General features: G+C 44.1%; 1 long non-coding RNA gene across 3 annotated transcripts in view; it reads left to right on the forward strand.

Moving 5' to 3' along the window:
- LOC135100289 (uncharacterized) overlaps nt 1–16,512 on the forward strand; it is an 81,239-nt gene that overhangs the window by 41,288 nt on the left and 23,439 nt on the right. The window contains exon 3 of one of the 3 annotated variants that reach the window (XR_010268578.1): nt 11,104–11,274. The exons of the other annotated variants lie outside the window; for them this stretch is intronic. This is a non-coding gene — a long non-coding RNA (uncharacterized LOC135100289). Of the gene's footprint in view, nt 1–11,103; nt 11,275–16,512 lie in introns of those variants that run through there. 3 annotated transcript variants of the gene reach the window in all.

A 16,512-nucleotide genomic window follows, 5' to 3' on the forward strand; every position in this document is an offset into this window, starting at 1 on the left:
CACTGAGGTACCGGTCCCAGAACAGAGACGAAAACGCTTGTCAGAAATTACAAGATAAGTTTCTTGAAAACTCCCTCTTGAAAGAGTTCAAATCATAGGAAGGTAGAAATACAGAAGCAGGCAGGGAGTTCCATAGTTTACCAGAAAAATGAGTTAACTTTTGCATTATAGAGGCGAACAGAATAGGGAGTGAGAGAAAGAAGAGTCTTGTGCGGCGAGGCCGCGGGAGGAGGAGAGGCATGCAGTTAGCAAAAAAAGAAGAGCAACTGGCATGAAAATAGCGGTAGAAGATAGAAGAGATGCAACATTGTGGTGATGAGAGAGAGGCTGAGGACAGTCAGTTACAAGAGAGGAGTTGATAAGACGGAAAACTTTTGATTCCAGCCTGTTTAAAAGAGCGGTATGAGTGGAACCCGCCATACATGTGAAGCATACTCCGTACATGGACAGATAAGGTCTTTTTACAGAGTTAGCAGATAGGGGGATGAGAAAAACGGGTGGAGACGACTCAGAATGCCTAACTTCACAGAAGCTGTTTTAGCTAGAGATGTGATGTTAAGTTTCCAGTTTAGATTATAAGTAAAGGACAGACCGAGGATGCTCAGTGCAGAAGAGGGGGACAGCTGAGTTTCATTGAAGAAGAGGGGATTGTTATCTGGAAAATTGTGTCGAGTCGATAGATGGAGGTATTGAGTTTTTGAGACATTGAACAATACTACGAGTAAGTTTGCTCTGCTCCAATCAAAAATTTTAGAGAGATCAGAAGTCAGGCGTTCTGTGGCTTCCCTACATTAATTGTTTACTCCCTGAAGGGTTGGGCGTCTATGAAAAGATGTGGAAAAGTGCATGGTGGTATCATCAGCGTAGGAGTGGATAGGACAAGAAGTTTGATTTAGGAGGCCATTGATGAATAATAGGAAGAGAGTAAGTGAACAGACAAAACCCTGAGGAACACCACTGTTAATAGATTTAGGAGAAGAACACAGCAGCAATAGAACGGTCAGAAAGGAAACTTGAGATGAAGTTACAAAGAGAAAGATAGAAGCCATAGGAGGGTAGTTTGGAAATTAAAGCTTCGTGCCAGACTCTGTTAAATGCTTTTTGATATGTCTAAGGCAACAGCAAAAGTTTCACCAAAATCTCTAAAAGAGGATGACCAAGACTCAGTAAGGAAAGCCAAAAGATCACTAGCAGAGCGGCTTTGATGGAACCCACATCAGATAGAAGATTGTGAAGTGATAGATGTTTAAGAATCTTCCTGTTGAGGATAGATTCAAAACTTTAGATAGGCAGGAATTAAAGCAATAGGACGATAGTCTGAGGGATTAGAACGGTCACCCTTTTTAGGAACAGGTTGAATGTAGGCAAACTTCCAGCAAGAAGAAAAGGTAGATGTTGATAGACAGAGCTGGAAGAGTCTGACTAGGCAAGGTGCAAGCACGGAGGTACGGTTTCGGAGAACAATAGGAGGGACCCCATCAAGTCCATAAGCCTTCTGACGGTTTAGGGCATGGAAAAAAAAAACATCACTGCGAAAAATTTTAATGGGTAGCATGAAGTAGTCAGAGAATGGAGGAGAGGAAGGAACAAGCCCTGAATCATCCAAGATAGCGTTTTTAGCAAAGGTTTGAGCGAAGAGTTCAGCTTTAGAAATGGATGAGATGGCAGTGGCATCAGGATGAAATAAGGGAGAAAAAAATGAAGAAGCAAAGTTATTGGAAATGTTTTTTGGCTAGGTGCCAGAAGTCATAAGGGGAGTTAGATCTTGAAAGATTTTGACACTTTCTATTAATAAAGAACAGACACTTGTTTAGGTCATACTGATACAGGTTGATCCGGTTGGACAAAGCCTGTGTTAATTTGTACTATACAGGAAACGAACGGGTCAGGCATGACTACTTTTACATTTTTTTTTATGTATATGCCCATATGTATATAGACCTTATTTATCAATATGATATAGAAATAAATTTTGATATGTAAAATATTTTTTTAAAAACTCAAAAATCCACTTAGGCTGTTTTTATTTTATTTCATTTTTATTTTTATTTTATTTTATTTTATTTATTTATTTATTTTTCTAATGCCAACCCTTCTTATAGGTGACGGAGGAGAGGCATAGGCTCCAGTGAGGGTTAGGCAAAAGCTGGTGGAAAAGAGCATTTTACATCGTTACTTCACTTATGTCTCTTTATATTTTATCTTATATGTTTATGGGCAGCAACAAACATCAATCCTAAATAAACTTGCTTTCATCTAATGCAAAAAGCAGATTGTATCATTAACAACGTATTATGGAAAAGTGTTATGGAGAAGATATTAGGCGAGAAGTAGCCATTGAAGAAGAAGAAAAAGAAGAAGAAGAAGAAGAAGAAGAAGAAGAAGAAGAAGGAAAACTAAAAAAAAAAGTGACGACATGAACAAAATCACTAATCTCAAGACTTTTCGGTCACACACACACACACACACACACACACACACACACACACACACACACACACAAACACACACACACACACACACACACACACACACACACACACACACACACACACACACACACACACACACACACACACACACACACACACACACACACACACACACACACACACACCATAACCCATTACCTCGTTTACTTAATTTCAGTTTCGTGTCAAGAAGAGAAGAGAGAGGGAGAGAGGTGCAGTGACCGGCGTATATACATAACTATAAAACACAGCAACACCACAACGACCATTTCCACACCTGCCACACACCTGCCCCGTGCCCAGCCCAACACTACCTTTTAAAAGCCTATGATCCAGCGGACGTAAACATGCGCCATCCCTCACCCCCATCAGGAGCCCTAAGCCCCGCCAGGCACGCGACTATGAAGGGTTTTACTGATGGTATTACTTATAGCCTTAAATGCCACACTGCTAAATGCGCTCGTTGCTCTATTTTATTTTACCGCCGGGAGAGTAACGTGTGTGTGTGTGTGTGTGTGTGTGTGTGTGTGTGGGTGTGTGTGATGCGTCTTCTTACACCAGAGAGAGAGAGAGAGAGAGAGAGAGAGAGAGAGAGAGAGAGAGAGAGAGAGAGAGAGAGAGAGAGAGAGAGAGAGAGAGAGAATTGTAAAAGCAAATAGTGAAGAACATGAAATATTCCTGGTAAAAAATAAATAAATAAATAAATTCAAAGAAACTAAAAATGAAAGACGTCTTTTTCCCGTCGAAATCCTCATTCTTCACACCAATTTCTGTCCTCATCGCATCCACACCCCCCGCTTCCCTTCATCCCTCCCTCGTCCACTCCATTCTCCCCGTCTTTCCTCGGCCACCCCAGTCCTCAGCCATCGTTCACACCTTTTCTCTCACTCTCCCTGTCCCCCGCCACGTGACCTCTTCACCTCCACTCCCGCCCCTCGTCCTCAGTCCCCTGGCGCGCTCAGAGGGGAGAACCGAGTTTGTTTTTCGTGGGCCAGCTGATCGGCGATGGGAGGAGGAGGAGGAGGGGAGGTGAGCTGGGTAGGCGAGGGAGGATGAGTGGGATTCTTGGTAGGTTCGAGGGATGTTGGGTGGATGGTGGGTGGGTGGTTGGGGAGTGGATGGTGGGTGGATGGGTCTGAGATGTCTTCAAATATTGACCTTCAAGTCCACCTGTGACTCCTGCTGCTGCTTCACTTTTCTCACTCATTGTTCCTACGTTCCCCAACTCACTCGTCTCCTCGCCTTTCTGTCTTCTTCCCCCCCACCAGCCTTCACAGTCCTCTCCTTCACGCCTGTGTTTCACTTCATCTGTGTCTCATCCTCCTGTTTGTGTCTCTCTTCTCTCTTCTTTTCGTCAGCATCCACATTCTCTCTCTCTCTCTCTCTCTCTCTCTCTCTCTCTCTCTCTCTCTCTCTCTCTCTCTCTCTCTCTCTCTCTCTCTCTCTCTCTCTCTCTCTCTCTCTCTTGTATTTGTGTATTGTTGCTTTTTTGCACTCCTCTTTTTCTTCTTCTTCCTCCTTCTCTTCCTCCTCCACCTCCTCCTCCCTCGTCCGAGATTGTCTTATGAATAATTCCCTAAAACCAAACTAGTTAATGTCCACTTACTTTACAAAGTATTACAAAGGAAGAACAAACAGCAGCAGGCCTACTGGCCCTTACTTGGCTGTTTGCTGACTACTTTATCTGAACTAATGTTAAAGAACAAGGATAGTAAAGGTGAAGGCTTCTCCCCACCCACCACTCTCTCCAGCCTAGGCTGGCAGGAAATAAAGAAAAAACATACAATATGGAAAAACTGTATAGAAATCCTGATGAGGATCGAGAACAGAGTAAAGTATCACTATCACTACAACTAAAAATGGTGGGAAAGAGTCGACTATCATCGCTGAGCCGGACAGGTGAATGAGGGACTCGGTTCCCTGTTTACCCGAGGATCAGGGGATCGCAACAAGGTACATCACCAGTCTTACGGCACTGCCAGCCAACCACCCCCCACACCACACTGTCTAAAGTCTAAAGTCTATGTGAGGTGAGCAACTACGGCAGAAATCTACTTTCGCTAACCAAACTTCTATGGCAACGGATAGTATCTTAGTTCCAAATTACTGTGTAAATACTTGTCCAATCTATTCTTGAAGACTGTAACTGTTTCACAATCGACGACACTAGAGGGAAGAGAGTTTCAAACCTCGCATTCTACGTTTTGAGAGATTAAAGAGATTAAGTTCCTTAAGTCTTTCTTCATACGATTTGTTTCTCAGCCTCGGAATAATTTTTGTTACTCTGCTTTGAATTCTTTCCAATTTTTTAATGTCTTTTCTGTAATATGGGGACCAAAGCTATAAGCAGTATTCAAGAAGGGGTCTGACTAAACGAATTACAAAGTGTTAATATTACTTTTTCTGATTTGTTTTTGAAAACACGTCCAATAAAACCCACCAGTTTGTCAGCTGTCTTGACCACCTGTGAGCAGTGCTGACTGGGTTTTAAATCGCCCGTCATTAAGACGGGCGATTTAAATATTTTCTTTATTTAATTCGGAAAGGTGTCGGCCATTCATCAAATACTGGAATTGATTGTTATTACTTCCGATGTGCAATACTTTACATTTGTTGATGTTGAACTTCAATTTGCCATTTATTGGCCCAGCAAGTCATCGATTCAAGTCTGACTGAAGTGTTTCTCTGTCTAGTGCCGTAGTTACTTTACAAGCAATTTTCGTACCATTGGCAAATTTCGATACTTTGCACGTGAGGCCATCGTCAATGTCATTTAGATATATTAAATATAGAACAGAACCAAGCATAGATCCTTGGGTACGCCACTTTTTACATCAAACCAACTAGACGAAAAGTCGTTTACTACCACTCTCTGTTTCCGCTTAGAGAGCCAGTTTTTTAACCAACCGTGAACATTACCGGAGATACCTTGTGACAATACTTTGCTGAGTATACGTTTATGAGGAATTTTATCAAACGCTTTGTATGAAGTGTATAGAGGTACAGGTATATACTTATATTGTTAGCGCAGGTCACTTTTTTCTTTTATTCCACTTTATATCACTACTTATGCATTTCCTCGTACGCTGGAAATGGCAACGATTATCAGAAATATCAGCAAAGATCTCTTATTTGAAAGGTAATGACCATAATGATGATGATGACGATGATGAGAATAATAATAATAATAATGTTAATAATGATAATAATAATAATAATAATAATAATAATAATAGTAATAATAGCAACAACAACAACAACAACAACAACAACAACAACAACAACAACAACAACAACAACAACAACAACAACTACTACTACTACTACTACTACTACTACTACTAATACCTCCACCCCATGTTTATTGATGTGTCAGTTAGGGGCTCCATTACTTGGAGGTCATTAGCCCCAGCTCCCGCTAATGACTGTGGCATCCAACCATCTCTAATACTCTATGATATAAACATTAGTTGTTAACTATAAATTCATTCTACCTCTACTCTATCTACTCTTATGTCACTCTCCACCACTGTAGCCTCGCAGTCGAGGCCTCCTAAGTCTGCAGGTATGGGAGTGGAATGCCTTGTCCCCCTGAGACACAGGAGGGCAGATCTGAGGAGGGAGAATGAGAGACGGCACCTCATCCATGCGACGACATGGCTCCTTGGCTGGTGCTTCTTTTCTGCCATTAGGTCGGCTAGTCTTGAGTAGAAGCACTGAGCCTTGGAGCCCATCCCGCCAGATGTGGTGAAGACCAGAGGTGTGAAGCTGCCCTGGTCAACGTGTTGGATTCTCTCCCCATACGCTCGGATCTTCTCCTGCTCATTCTTGCGGTGGGCGGCCTCTAGGGAGAGTTCGTGGTGACAGGCGGCCATCGGGTCAAAGATCCGTATGTCCATGAATGCTTTCTGTCCCCTTGTCCAGAACCCTCGTGCACTGACGTCGACTCGAGCCTCGTTGGTGGCGTTGGCTGTTCTGTAGCGCAGGTGCTCGCCGTCTAGCGGCAGGAGGGTCGGTTCAGTGGAGACATCGTGGCACACCTCCCTAAGCATGCTGGCGGTCAGATCTCTCACCTCATCGTGCCTGATACATACGAATCCCCCCTTTTTGCACGTCATGGTGTGGTTGACGTCATTGGGGGAGCCACACACACAAGTACTGGGGAGTCCTTCCATCGGCCAGCCGTACCTCAGAGCAATGGCGTCGACAAATTCTTGTTTGTTGAGGCTGAAGCCCTTCGCTCTGATGGGCAGTGACGTTAGCCAGTTAGAGGCTCCCGTTTCCTGTGCAGTGAGGATTTTTCTCACTGTGGTTGCAGGCAGGATGTTTATCAGGTCTTCGAGACAGTTTCGTTGATGTTGTTGCCTATCTCTAGATATAATTCGTCCTTGCTCAGTGACTGCACTTTGGGCTATTTCACCATGTGCGTCCTGAGCAATGATCTTCTCTGTGAGGGACCTGGTGAGCTTGAGGGAGTTGAGGTTCTCCACAGTCGCCAACTTCTCAGGGGAGGTGATTCCCATCCCACCCAGTCTTGGTGGAAGTTCGAGCAGCGCCCTTTCCCCATCTCCGATGGTGTGGTATCTCAGTAACGCTGGGAGGAAGGTGTTCCTTATCGAGACTTCCAGTGGTGCAAGGAGAGGGCTGATGCCTGGGATGGTGCGCATGGCGAATCTCCATCGATGCTGCAAGCCGTGGGTGTAGGCAGAGTAGGCTGCATGAGGCTCAGTCCTGGCCATGTCAGACAGGACTTCCACCTCATGTATCCACTCCTTCACCTTTTCTCCTATGTACTCCTTCTTGAACTCCTCTGTTCCGATGACAGCACCCAGATGCCGTTGTCCATCCTTTGTTATTATAACTCCACTGCCACTGAAGCTATCCACTGCACTGTCATAGTGTTCAGGCTTTACAATAAGGACGGACTTAGCGGCATTGGGTGTGTACCCTATGATGGGACCATTGTCGTTCACTAAGCCCCACCATTTTTTCAAGTCTGTTATTTTGCCGGCCCCTGACAGGTCATCCGCGTACGCCACTTGCTTCACACTCGTTTTCTCATATGAGATAACTTGTTGCAGCACTGAAAGTCCGAGGGCGTACATCGCCATGGCCACTGGGTCACCTTGTGTTGTCCCTTCCATGGACTTTAACACCTTAACACTATTACCACTATTACTACATATGTACAAATCCGAGGGGTCACTATATGTGTTTTCTACATATTGTGCCAGAGAGGGACATTTTACTCGAATGTTGTGAAGCATTGTTTTTCTGTTAATAGTGTTGAAAGCGTTTTTGGCGTCCACTAATAACACCGCTTCACAATTGTCTTCACTGAACATTTCCCTCATAGCGTGGATGGCGGCTTCCCCTCCTGCCTGCTGTCCTGCACATACTTGCAGGTTCCCCGCTGCCCTCCTTACGTCGTCCTTCACCACCGTCATGACGCATTTACCCACGATGCGTCTTATCACCTCGCCGATGCCAATTGGTCTGCATCCCGGCTTTTTGTCCAGCGGGATTAATCGGCATGCGGTGAGAGCCTCGACGTGGTGACAATTTGTGGTGGCAAGCTTCCTCGCCAGTGCTGCCAGGGCGCCGCATAGGTCGTTAGCGGCGCTGCCACAGAGTGCGCCGCTCAACAGGCGACGCCACCCTCTAGCGTCTAGTCCTGAGGGACCAGCACTGCCGTGTGTCCGGAGAGACTTCTTCCAGATCATCTCTCCAGTTATCACCTCGTAGATGACATCATTGGGCTTGCGGAAAGGCCCCTGCATCCTGAGGCCCTCCTCGTCACTGGGGGGAGGATGTTTTTCCTTCAGCAGGTGGATGGTTTCCCTGGTGAGGGGCAACACTCCACCTGACTGCTGTTCATTAAGTGCCCGCAGAGCCCTGGACACCTGTCCTTGCCGCATATTGCCAGCGAAATTACGGGCTTTGTCTTCCTGCCCTTGTTGGTTTCCTGATGGCCTTGGCAGCCTCTTCTGGATGGCTCGGGCTTCCTCCAGGAGCTCATCCAGTTGGTTGTTCTGCCATAGACCCACTCTTCTTGCGACGGCTTTCACGTTTTCCGCCACCTTCGCATTTCTGTGTGTCTTTTGAAAGAAGAGTTTTGGCAGTGTGAAGAATAATTTCATCGCATACGGTGCGAGGGGTGACTCTTGTAAGTAATTGTTGAGGAGGGTGACCATCTCTTGTACAATTTTGTTGGTGGCTGCACACTTTGGTGGATCGAACAGATGACATGTCGACCACCCAACTAATTCTGTGTAAGTGTTGTTCACCCACATGGTTGTTTCTTCTTCTGTTAGTCCTTTCCAGACTAAGTTTCTCCTCCCGTTTGTATGTCTCGCGGCGTACACATTGTGTTGCGGTAGCGATGGGGCGTGTTGTGACGGTGTTGATGGCAGGGCAGCCTCCCCTCCCATCTCTGTCTCCATCGTTCGCTCTTGTTCCTCATCCTGCTGGGATTCCTGGCTGTCCCCTGGCTCCTCCTCCCTCTCACTGCCCTGGTGGTCACGTCCCAGGGGGTTTTGGCATCCATCTCCCTTTCTACAATTTATACACTTTTTGTTTTGTCTCACACATTGACAATTAACACATCTGTGTTCCTCTTTTGTACACTGACAGCATCTTCTTTGTGCAGGTGGGTTAGACATTGTATTAATAACATGACATTATTAGAGAGAGAGAGAGAGAGAGAGAGAGAGAGAGAGAGAGAGAGAGAGAGAGAGAGAGAGAGAGAGAGAGAGAGAGAAGTGAAGGAGGGAGGGGAGGGGAAGAGGTAGGAGGGAGGAGGGAGAGAGAAGGGAAGTAGGGGGAGAGGGAGGGTAAAGGGAGGGGTAGGAGGGAAGGGGAATAGGGGAAGGTAAAGTGACAACAGAGAGAGAGAGAGAGAGAGAGAGAGAGAGAGAGAGAGAGAAAGAGAGAGAGAGAGAGAGAGAGAGAAGTGAAGGAGGGAAGGAGGAAGGGTAGGGGAAGAGGTAGGAGGGGGGAGGGAGAGAGAAGGGAAGCCGGGGGAGAGGGAGGGGTAGGAGGAAGGGGAAATAGGGGAAGGGAAAGTGACAAAGTGACAACAGAGAGAGAGAGAGAGAGAAGTGTGAGGGAGGGGGGCGAGAGAGATAGGGAGAGAGAAGGGAAGGAAGGAGGGAGGGATGGTAGAGGGAGAGGTAGGAGGGAGGAGGGGTAGGGGAGGGGGAGGCGACAACAGAGAGAGAGAGAGAGTAGTACTACTACTACTACTACTACTACTACTACTACTGCTTCTACTACTACTACTACTACTACTACTACTACTACTACTACTACTTCTATACTACTATTGCTACTATTCCTACCAATAATAATAATATCAATAATAACAATTTTAATAATAATAATAATAATAATAATAATAATAATAATAATAATAATAATAGACAATTGGTAATACAGCTACCGCGTGACATCAACATCCTCATTATAATATCTATTTATTTACTGCTGTGTAACTACTCGTAACGACACAATGCAAACGTAACAAATATCGCCATGAAACAGACTATTGTAAAGAAACAGTGGAGGCAGCGTGAATGATAAAGAAAGAGGCGGCATGAATGAGACAGACGGAATGGGGAACGAGGTCAAATGAGCAAGGCCAGACTATTAAATGGTGCAGCCACTCCTGACGGTAACACAGCAGTAACGTGTGTGTGTGTGTGTGTGTGTGTGTGTGTGTGTGTGTGTGGGTGGGTGGGTGGGTGTGATCTGATAGAGGTATTAAAGTAGAAAAGAGGATATAAAAAGGGTGATGTAAATAAAATCCTTGGGTTAGGTAATCAGGACAAGACTACAAGTAATGGGCTCAACATTAATAAAAGTATATTCAGAAAAGAGTTACATAGAAATTGGTTATCAGTTTGTGGCCAATAACTGAGAAAGACTCAATAATTATGTTGGTGGTAGTGAGTCACAAGGGGATAGGAATAATTGGTCGATAGAGATAGGTGTGTATTGATGCATGTAGGTCTACTGGCTTCTTGCAGCTTCTAGTATGTTCTTATGTGTGTGAATGTCTGTAAATATTCTAAATATTCTTGGATGAGTTATGTCCTTAATAATTAGATACGTGTACATTTGTCTCGTATGTATGCATAGAGTATTGAGTTGCGGAAACCAGTGACAGGCAGATGTGATGAAGTGACGCTCAGCACGTGACGCTATGGCTCGTATTTAGAAACGATTTGCTCTCTCACCACGACTATTTTCTAAGGCCTCAGAGATGATTAACCGGATTCTCAAGTGTTTCTCCTGTTAATAACGCAGAAATCTTGTTAATCTGCCACTAGAACCGTAAAAACATTCTTAAACACCTGTGTCGGTTCGATTAATTACTTTTGTAAGCTTATAGTGGAGGTGCTGGCGGAAGTGTTTCAGAATATGGTGATATGGTGGGGTGCTGTGACGCGTTCCTGGCTGAGGTGACGCCGTGGCATGGCGTGACGTGTGTGTTGTGGTGACATGTCGTGGTGGTGAAGCGACGTGATGGCAAGATGACATGGTGATGATGTCTGGGTTAGTGAAAGGAAGCATATATATACAAAGTTATCAATAATAATTCTTTTAATTATATTTTTCTTTTATATTCCAGTCAGACACGTAGGTGAAGAGCATAGAGAGTTAGGAAGAATTCGAGAGAGGAGAGAAAGAGAGAGAATAAAAAGATGAGGAATGCGGGGGAGAGAAGAGGAAAGGCAGCAGGCAGGAAGGGGCAAGGTAGACAATAAATAATAAAAAAAGAGGAAGTATTTCTATGGTGTTGAATAAAAAGCCATGAAAAAAAAGAGATCAAATATTTCTGTCCTTGCTACTTGGAATGCAATAGGAGGCCATTAGAGGTGTAAGACAAATTAAAATATAAGATACGAGGTAATAAAAATGGTTGCTTGTGATAAATAGAAATTTAAAAAGACTTAACTGTAGCACGTGATAATATGCGGGTGTCTTTATGTTATTATATTTAATGTCTCCTTTGATGGAATGGCTTCAAATTAATAATATTGAATATGCAAAACTAATGGTATATATTTTTTGTTTCTTTTTGAAGGGGAAATATTAGTTTTATTTTTTATCAGTTAACATTTTATTCATTTCTCTGTAATGGCTCCTTATGTATGTATGTGTAAATGTACGTATGTATGTCAAGTATCCAGTATTTATGTACACGCTCCCCATCCGAGTCAACAATAGGCGGAGGTTGTGTTAATTAGCAGCAATTACATCTCCTTTATGGCGCGACACTGGCGTGGTCTTGCAGCGCCGGGATTGGCTGGCTGGATGCTAAGTAGTTCCCACAGTGGGGCAATTATGGACGATCTCAATTCTCTCTCTCTCTCTCTCTCTCTCTTCAGAACACCTTCTTTCCTGTAAAAAACAAAGGAAACTCGAAAAATAAACATATAAATAAATTAATGCATCATACGTAGTTTAGTAATGGATTCAATTTAGTGGCAAACTAAAACGCCATTTATTTTCTATGTACACACTCAAAAAAAAAAATAAATAAATAAATAAATAAAAAAAAATTATATATATATATATATATATATATATATATATATATATATATATATATATATATATATATATATATATATATATATATATATATATATATATATATACATACAGAAAATACAAAAAATACAAGTATAAAATTTAATTAATTTTTTGACATTTTACACACACACACACACACACACACACACACACACACACAGGCTGGCGTGGGCGGATTGCAAACCTTAGTGGTGTTGGTAATGGTGGGCGTGAGGGTGGCTTGTGGTGTTGTATGATGTGGTGGTGTGGTGTGCTTGGAGCTGGTGAGCGGGCGACGGGCGGCTCTCCGGACACACATAATCTCCGGCTGATGGACAAATGACAGTCCTCAACGCGGGAAAAACTCGCAGTGTCAAGAGAGTTCTCAGACAGATTGCTCCCGTGCGTTCGCCTCTGCCGGCCTGGACTTGGGCTCCGCGAGGGGGGACGCCAGCCACAGAAAACCGAGTCACTTGGATATCACGAGACTGGGAGGAAGACATTTTGACACTGCTTTGCTTTTCCCTCACTATTTGTAAGGACGAGGCGTGTGTGGGGCCTGAAGGACGTGGCGGATGGTGTGTGTCGTCCCCTGTGTGTGTGTGTGTGTGTGTGTGTGTGTGTGTGTGTGTGTGTAAGAGGCGCACGTGTCGGGACGAGTGAAGGCAATAGGGCACATAAGTTCTGTGTTGTCACTCATGTTGTTGATGGCGGGAGGGGGAGAATCGCTTATACCAATATGTGACAGTCTCGTCCCGCTTTGTGCCCGGGGGATTGGATCTCCTAGAGGGCAGTGACGGCAACTCTCACGCTGAATTACAACGAGATTAAATCCTTTGTCGGGCTATTTGGCTCGAGATAGGCAATGCTACTTGAAATGTTAACCTCAGGTGGAGGAGTGCATTGTGGTGATCCCAGGGCGGCGCCTCCAGGGGTAAGGGAGCAGAGGGCGGAGGAGGAAAAGAAGAGAAGGGAGGTGTTGGAGAAGTGGTGAGGGGAACGGGAGAGAAGCAGGAAGGTATAATAGGTGTGGAGGTGAGAGGAACTGGTGGGGAAGAAAGAAGGAAGGAAGGAAGGAAAGAAAAGAAAGAGATAAAGGGAAGGAATGAAGGAGAGGTGGAAGAAAAGGGAAGATGAATATAATTATATAAGGAAGAAATGATGGTGCTAAAGGTGAAAAGGAAGATTCTGAAGACAGCTAAGGGAAAAGATGAAAGAAGAAAGAGAGAATAAAGAAACAGAACGGAGAAAGGGGGAAAAGAAGAAAAGACAGGACTAAGATAGAAATAGTAGCAGAAAACGTAAGAAAAAGAAGGGATAGGAGAGGAAAGAAAAGAAACGACAAGGATGGAGAGGATTAAAATGGCAGGAAGAACAGGAAGAAATAGAGAAGAAAAGAGAGATGAAAAAAAGAAGCAGAAAATGGTTAAGGAATTGAAGAACTGGAGGAGGAGGAGGAGAAGGAGGAGGAGGAGGAGGAGGAGGAGGAGGAGGAGAAAGTGGAGGAGGAGGAGGAGGAAGAGGAGGAGTAGGCAGAGAACGAGAACGAGAGAAAAGGAAAAACGAGAGGATGAAGAAAATAAGAAAAAAAGTAGGAATAGCAAAAAACACGAAAAAGGAAGGGAAGAGAAGAAAAAAAAGCGAATGAAAATGAAATGAATAAAAGATAAGAGAAAAGGCAAAATAAAATAGAATACAAATAGGAACGAAAAAAAAAAAACAATGCTAAGAGAAAGGAAGAAAAACGGTAAGGGAACGACGAAGGGGAAAGACGAGGAGGAGCAGTAGTAGGAGGAGTAGAACGGTAGAGGAGGGGGAGGAGAGAGTTGCAGGTGACATGGAAACAAAGATTTAGTGGAAGTGTTTCATCATCTGTGGTGGCAAGGTGTTGAGGTTGTGATTGTGGTGGTCTCCTGGTTGACTTGTTTTGTTTGTGTATCGTGCTGGTTATGTTCGCCTAGTAGTAGTAGTAGTGGTAGTAGTAGTAGGTGTTGTTGTTGTTGGTGGTAGTGGTGGTGGTGGTGTTGATGTTGGTGTTCGTTGTTGTTGTTGTTGTTGTTTTTGTTGTTGTTGTTGTTGTTGTTGTTGTTGTTACTGTTGCTGTTGCTGCTACTATTATTGTTGTTGTTATTGTTATTGTTGTTGTTGGTATTGGTTACTTGTGTTGGTTGTTGTTGTTGTTGTTGATCACACATTCATGTCTTTTATTTTCATATTTACTATTTTCTAATTAAATTTTCCTAAATATCAACTATTTTTGTACGCCATCGCACTTTGCACTGTCTTTGTTTTGTTGTTATTATCGTTTGTGTATCGTTCTTGATTGTCATTGTTTCTATTCGTAGCTTTATATACTCCTGTTTATTCCATGCCTATGTATCTTGTTTCTGCGTATAATATTCAGCACAATGATTTTTTTAACTCTCTGGTCTGTAAGTCTTCCCTTTAACATATGTTCCCTTTGTAGGTTTTGTTCTTCTTGATACCATTCTTTTATTCAGATTCGCTTCTCATGTTTACAGTTAGCAAGGCGCGACAGATGGTTACACAAGAGAGAGAGAGAGAGAGAGAGAGAGAGAGAGAGAGAGAGAGGTAGGGGGGGGGGGAAACGAGAACGGTAGGTCGAGAAATGACAGAGAGGTAGGGAGTAAAAATAAGGGTTGAAGGGGATAACATGCATCTTGCTTCACCCTTTTGTCACTCCTCTGTTCCTCTCAAGACAACTAAGGGTGAATGTTTGCTAGAGGACGAACGGCTGTGTGTAGGTGATTACCGAGTGTTTGTGCGAGTGAATGAGCGAGAGAGTGAGCAAGTGAGTGAGTGAGTGAGCGAGTGAGTGAGTGAGTCAGTAATGAAAGCTAAAATGAAATATGCTGGTCCTTCAAATGAGCTAAAGTGAGTGACAATAACATTAATAAAGTACCGAATAGTGTTTGGGAGAAAATGAGTTAAAAATAGGAAAAAAAAGTACATGGTAATGATTATGTGGAACTATCATGTAAGAAGATCAAGTTAAGTGTGTGTGTGTGTGTGTGTGTGTGTGTGTGTGTGTGTGTGTGTGTGTGTTGGTGGATGAGGTGTCAGTGAGTACCTAGTTTATATAATGTCACAGCTCTTATAATAGTACCGTTTCTCTCTCTCTCTCTCTCTCTCTCTCTCTCTCTCTCTCTCTCTCTCTCTCTCTCTCTCTCTCTCTCTCTCTCTCTCTCTCTCTCCCTCTCCACAGACACACATACACACACACACACACACACACACACACACACACACACACACACACACACACACACACACGAAACGCTACAGTCTTTCCTTTTACCTTTAATATTCCCACCTATATCCCTCCCCTTTCTCTCTCTCTCTCTCTCTCTCTCGCTCTCTCTCTCTCTCTCTCTCTCTCTCTCTCTCTCTCTCTCTCTCTCTCTCTCTCTCTCTCTCACCAATGTCATCTCCCCTTCCCTTTCCTTCATCATAATCACACCTCCACTCACTTCCCCTCCTCCCCTTCCCCTCTCCCCCCCCATCCTGCCCTCCTCTCCTCTCCCCCTCACATGAAACTCGCCGAAAGCCAAATGACGAAGCGAACAGATTTGTCTTGAGGGAGTAATTCCACGTTAATATCGGACACTGGGGACCATTTTTCCCTTTATTAGTGTTCATATTCCATTATTAATGCTCGGTTACCTGGCCGGGGCGAAGGACGGGGAGGGGAGCACGAGAGGGAGGAAAGGGAGGAAGGATGGAAGGGGAGGGAAGGATGGAAGGGAAGTAAAGAGAGAGGAGAAGGAGAATGGTGGGGAAAAGGAGTGAAAGGAGGGTAAGAAAAGAAAGAAAAAGAAGAAAGAACAGGAGGATAGGAATTATGTGTAGGTAAGGAAGAGGAGTAAGAGGAGGAGGAGGAGGAGGAGGAAGAGAATGAAGTGAAGAAAAGTGAAAAGAAAATAAGTTTGGAATATCAAAGGAAAGGGAGAGTAGAAAGGGAAGGAGGAGAAATAGTAGGAGGTAGAGGTATGGAGGGGAGAATGGAAAAGAAAGGGCGAAGAGGGAAGGAAAAGAAGGAGGAGGAGGAGGAAGAGGAGGAGGAGGAGGAGGAGGAGGAGGAGGAGGAGGAGGAGGAGGAGGAGGAGAAAAGGGATGTTTGTTTGTGCAGTGTGATTCATGTCGTTGGTTACCGAGGTGTGACACTCCTCCTCCTCCCCCCTCCTCTTCCTCCTCCTCCACTTCCTCCTCCTTGTCTTCATCGTTGTTGTGCTTCTCATCCTCTCCGAAATCTAAGACGCCGTCCAGGTTTCGTTTTCTTTCACGTGTAGCTTTATATGTAATGGTGGTGGTGGTAGTAGTAGTAGTAGTAGTAGTAGTAGTAGTTTCTGTCGTCGATGTTGTTGTTATTGTTGATACCTTTCTTAATTATATCATAGGAAGAGGTCATCGTCAACTTACGTCCTGCCAAACTACCTCGTGA

The sequence above is a fragment of the Scylla paramamosain genome, chromosome 5, assembly GCF_035594125.1.
Source record: "Scylla paramamosain isolate STU-SP2022 chromosome 5, ASM3559412v1, whole genome shotgun sequence".
Taxonomy (NCBI): domain Eukaryota; kingdom Metazoa; phylum Arthropoda; class Malacostraca; order Decapoda; family Portunidae; genus Scylla; species Scylla paramamosain.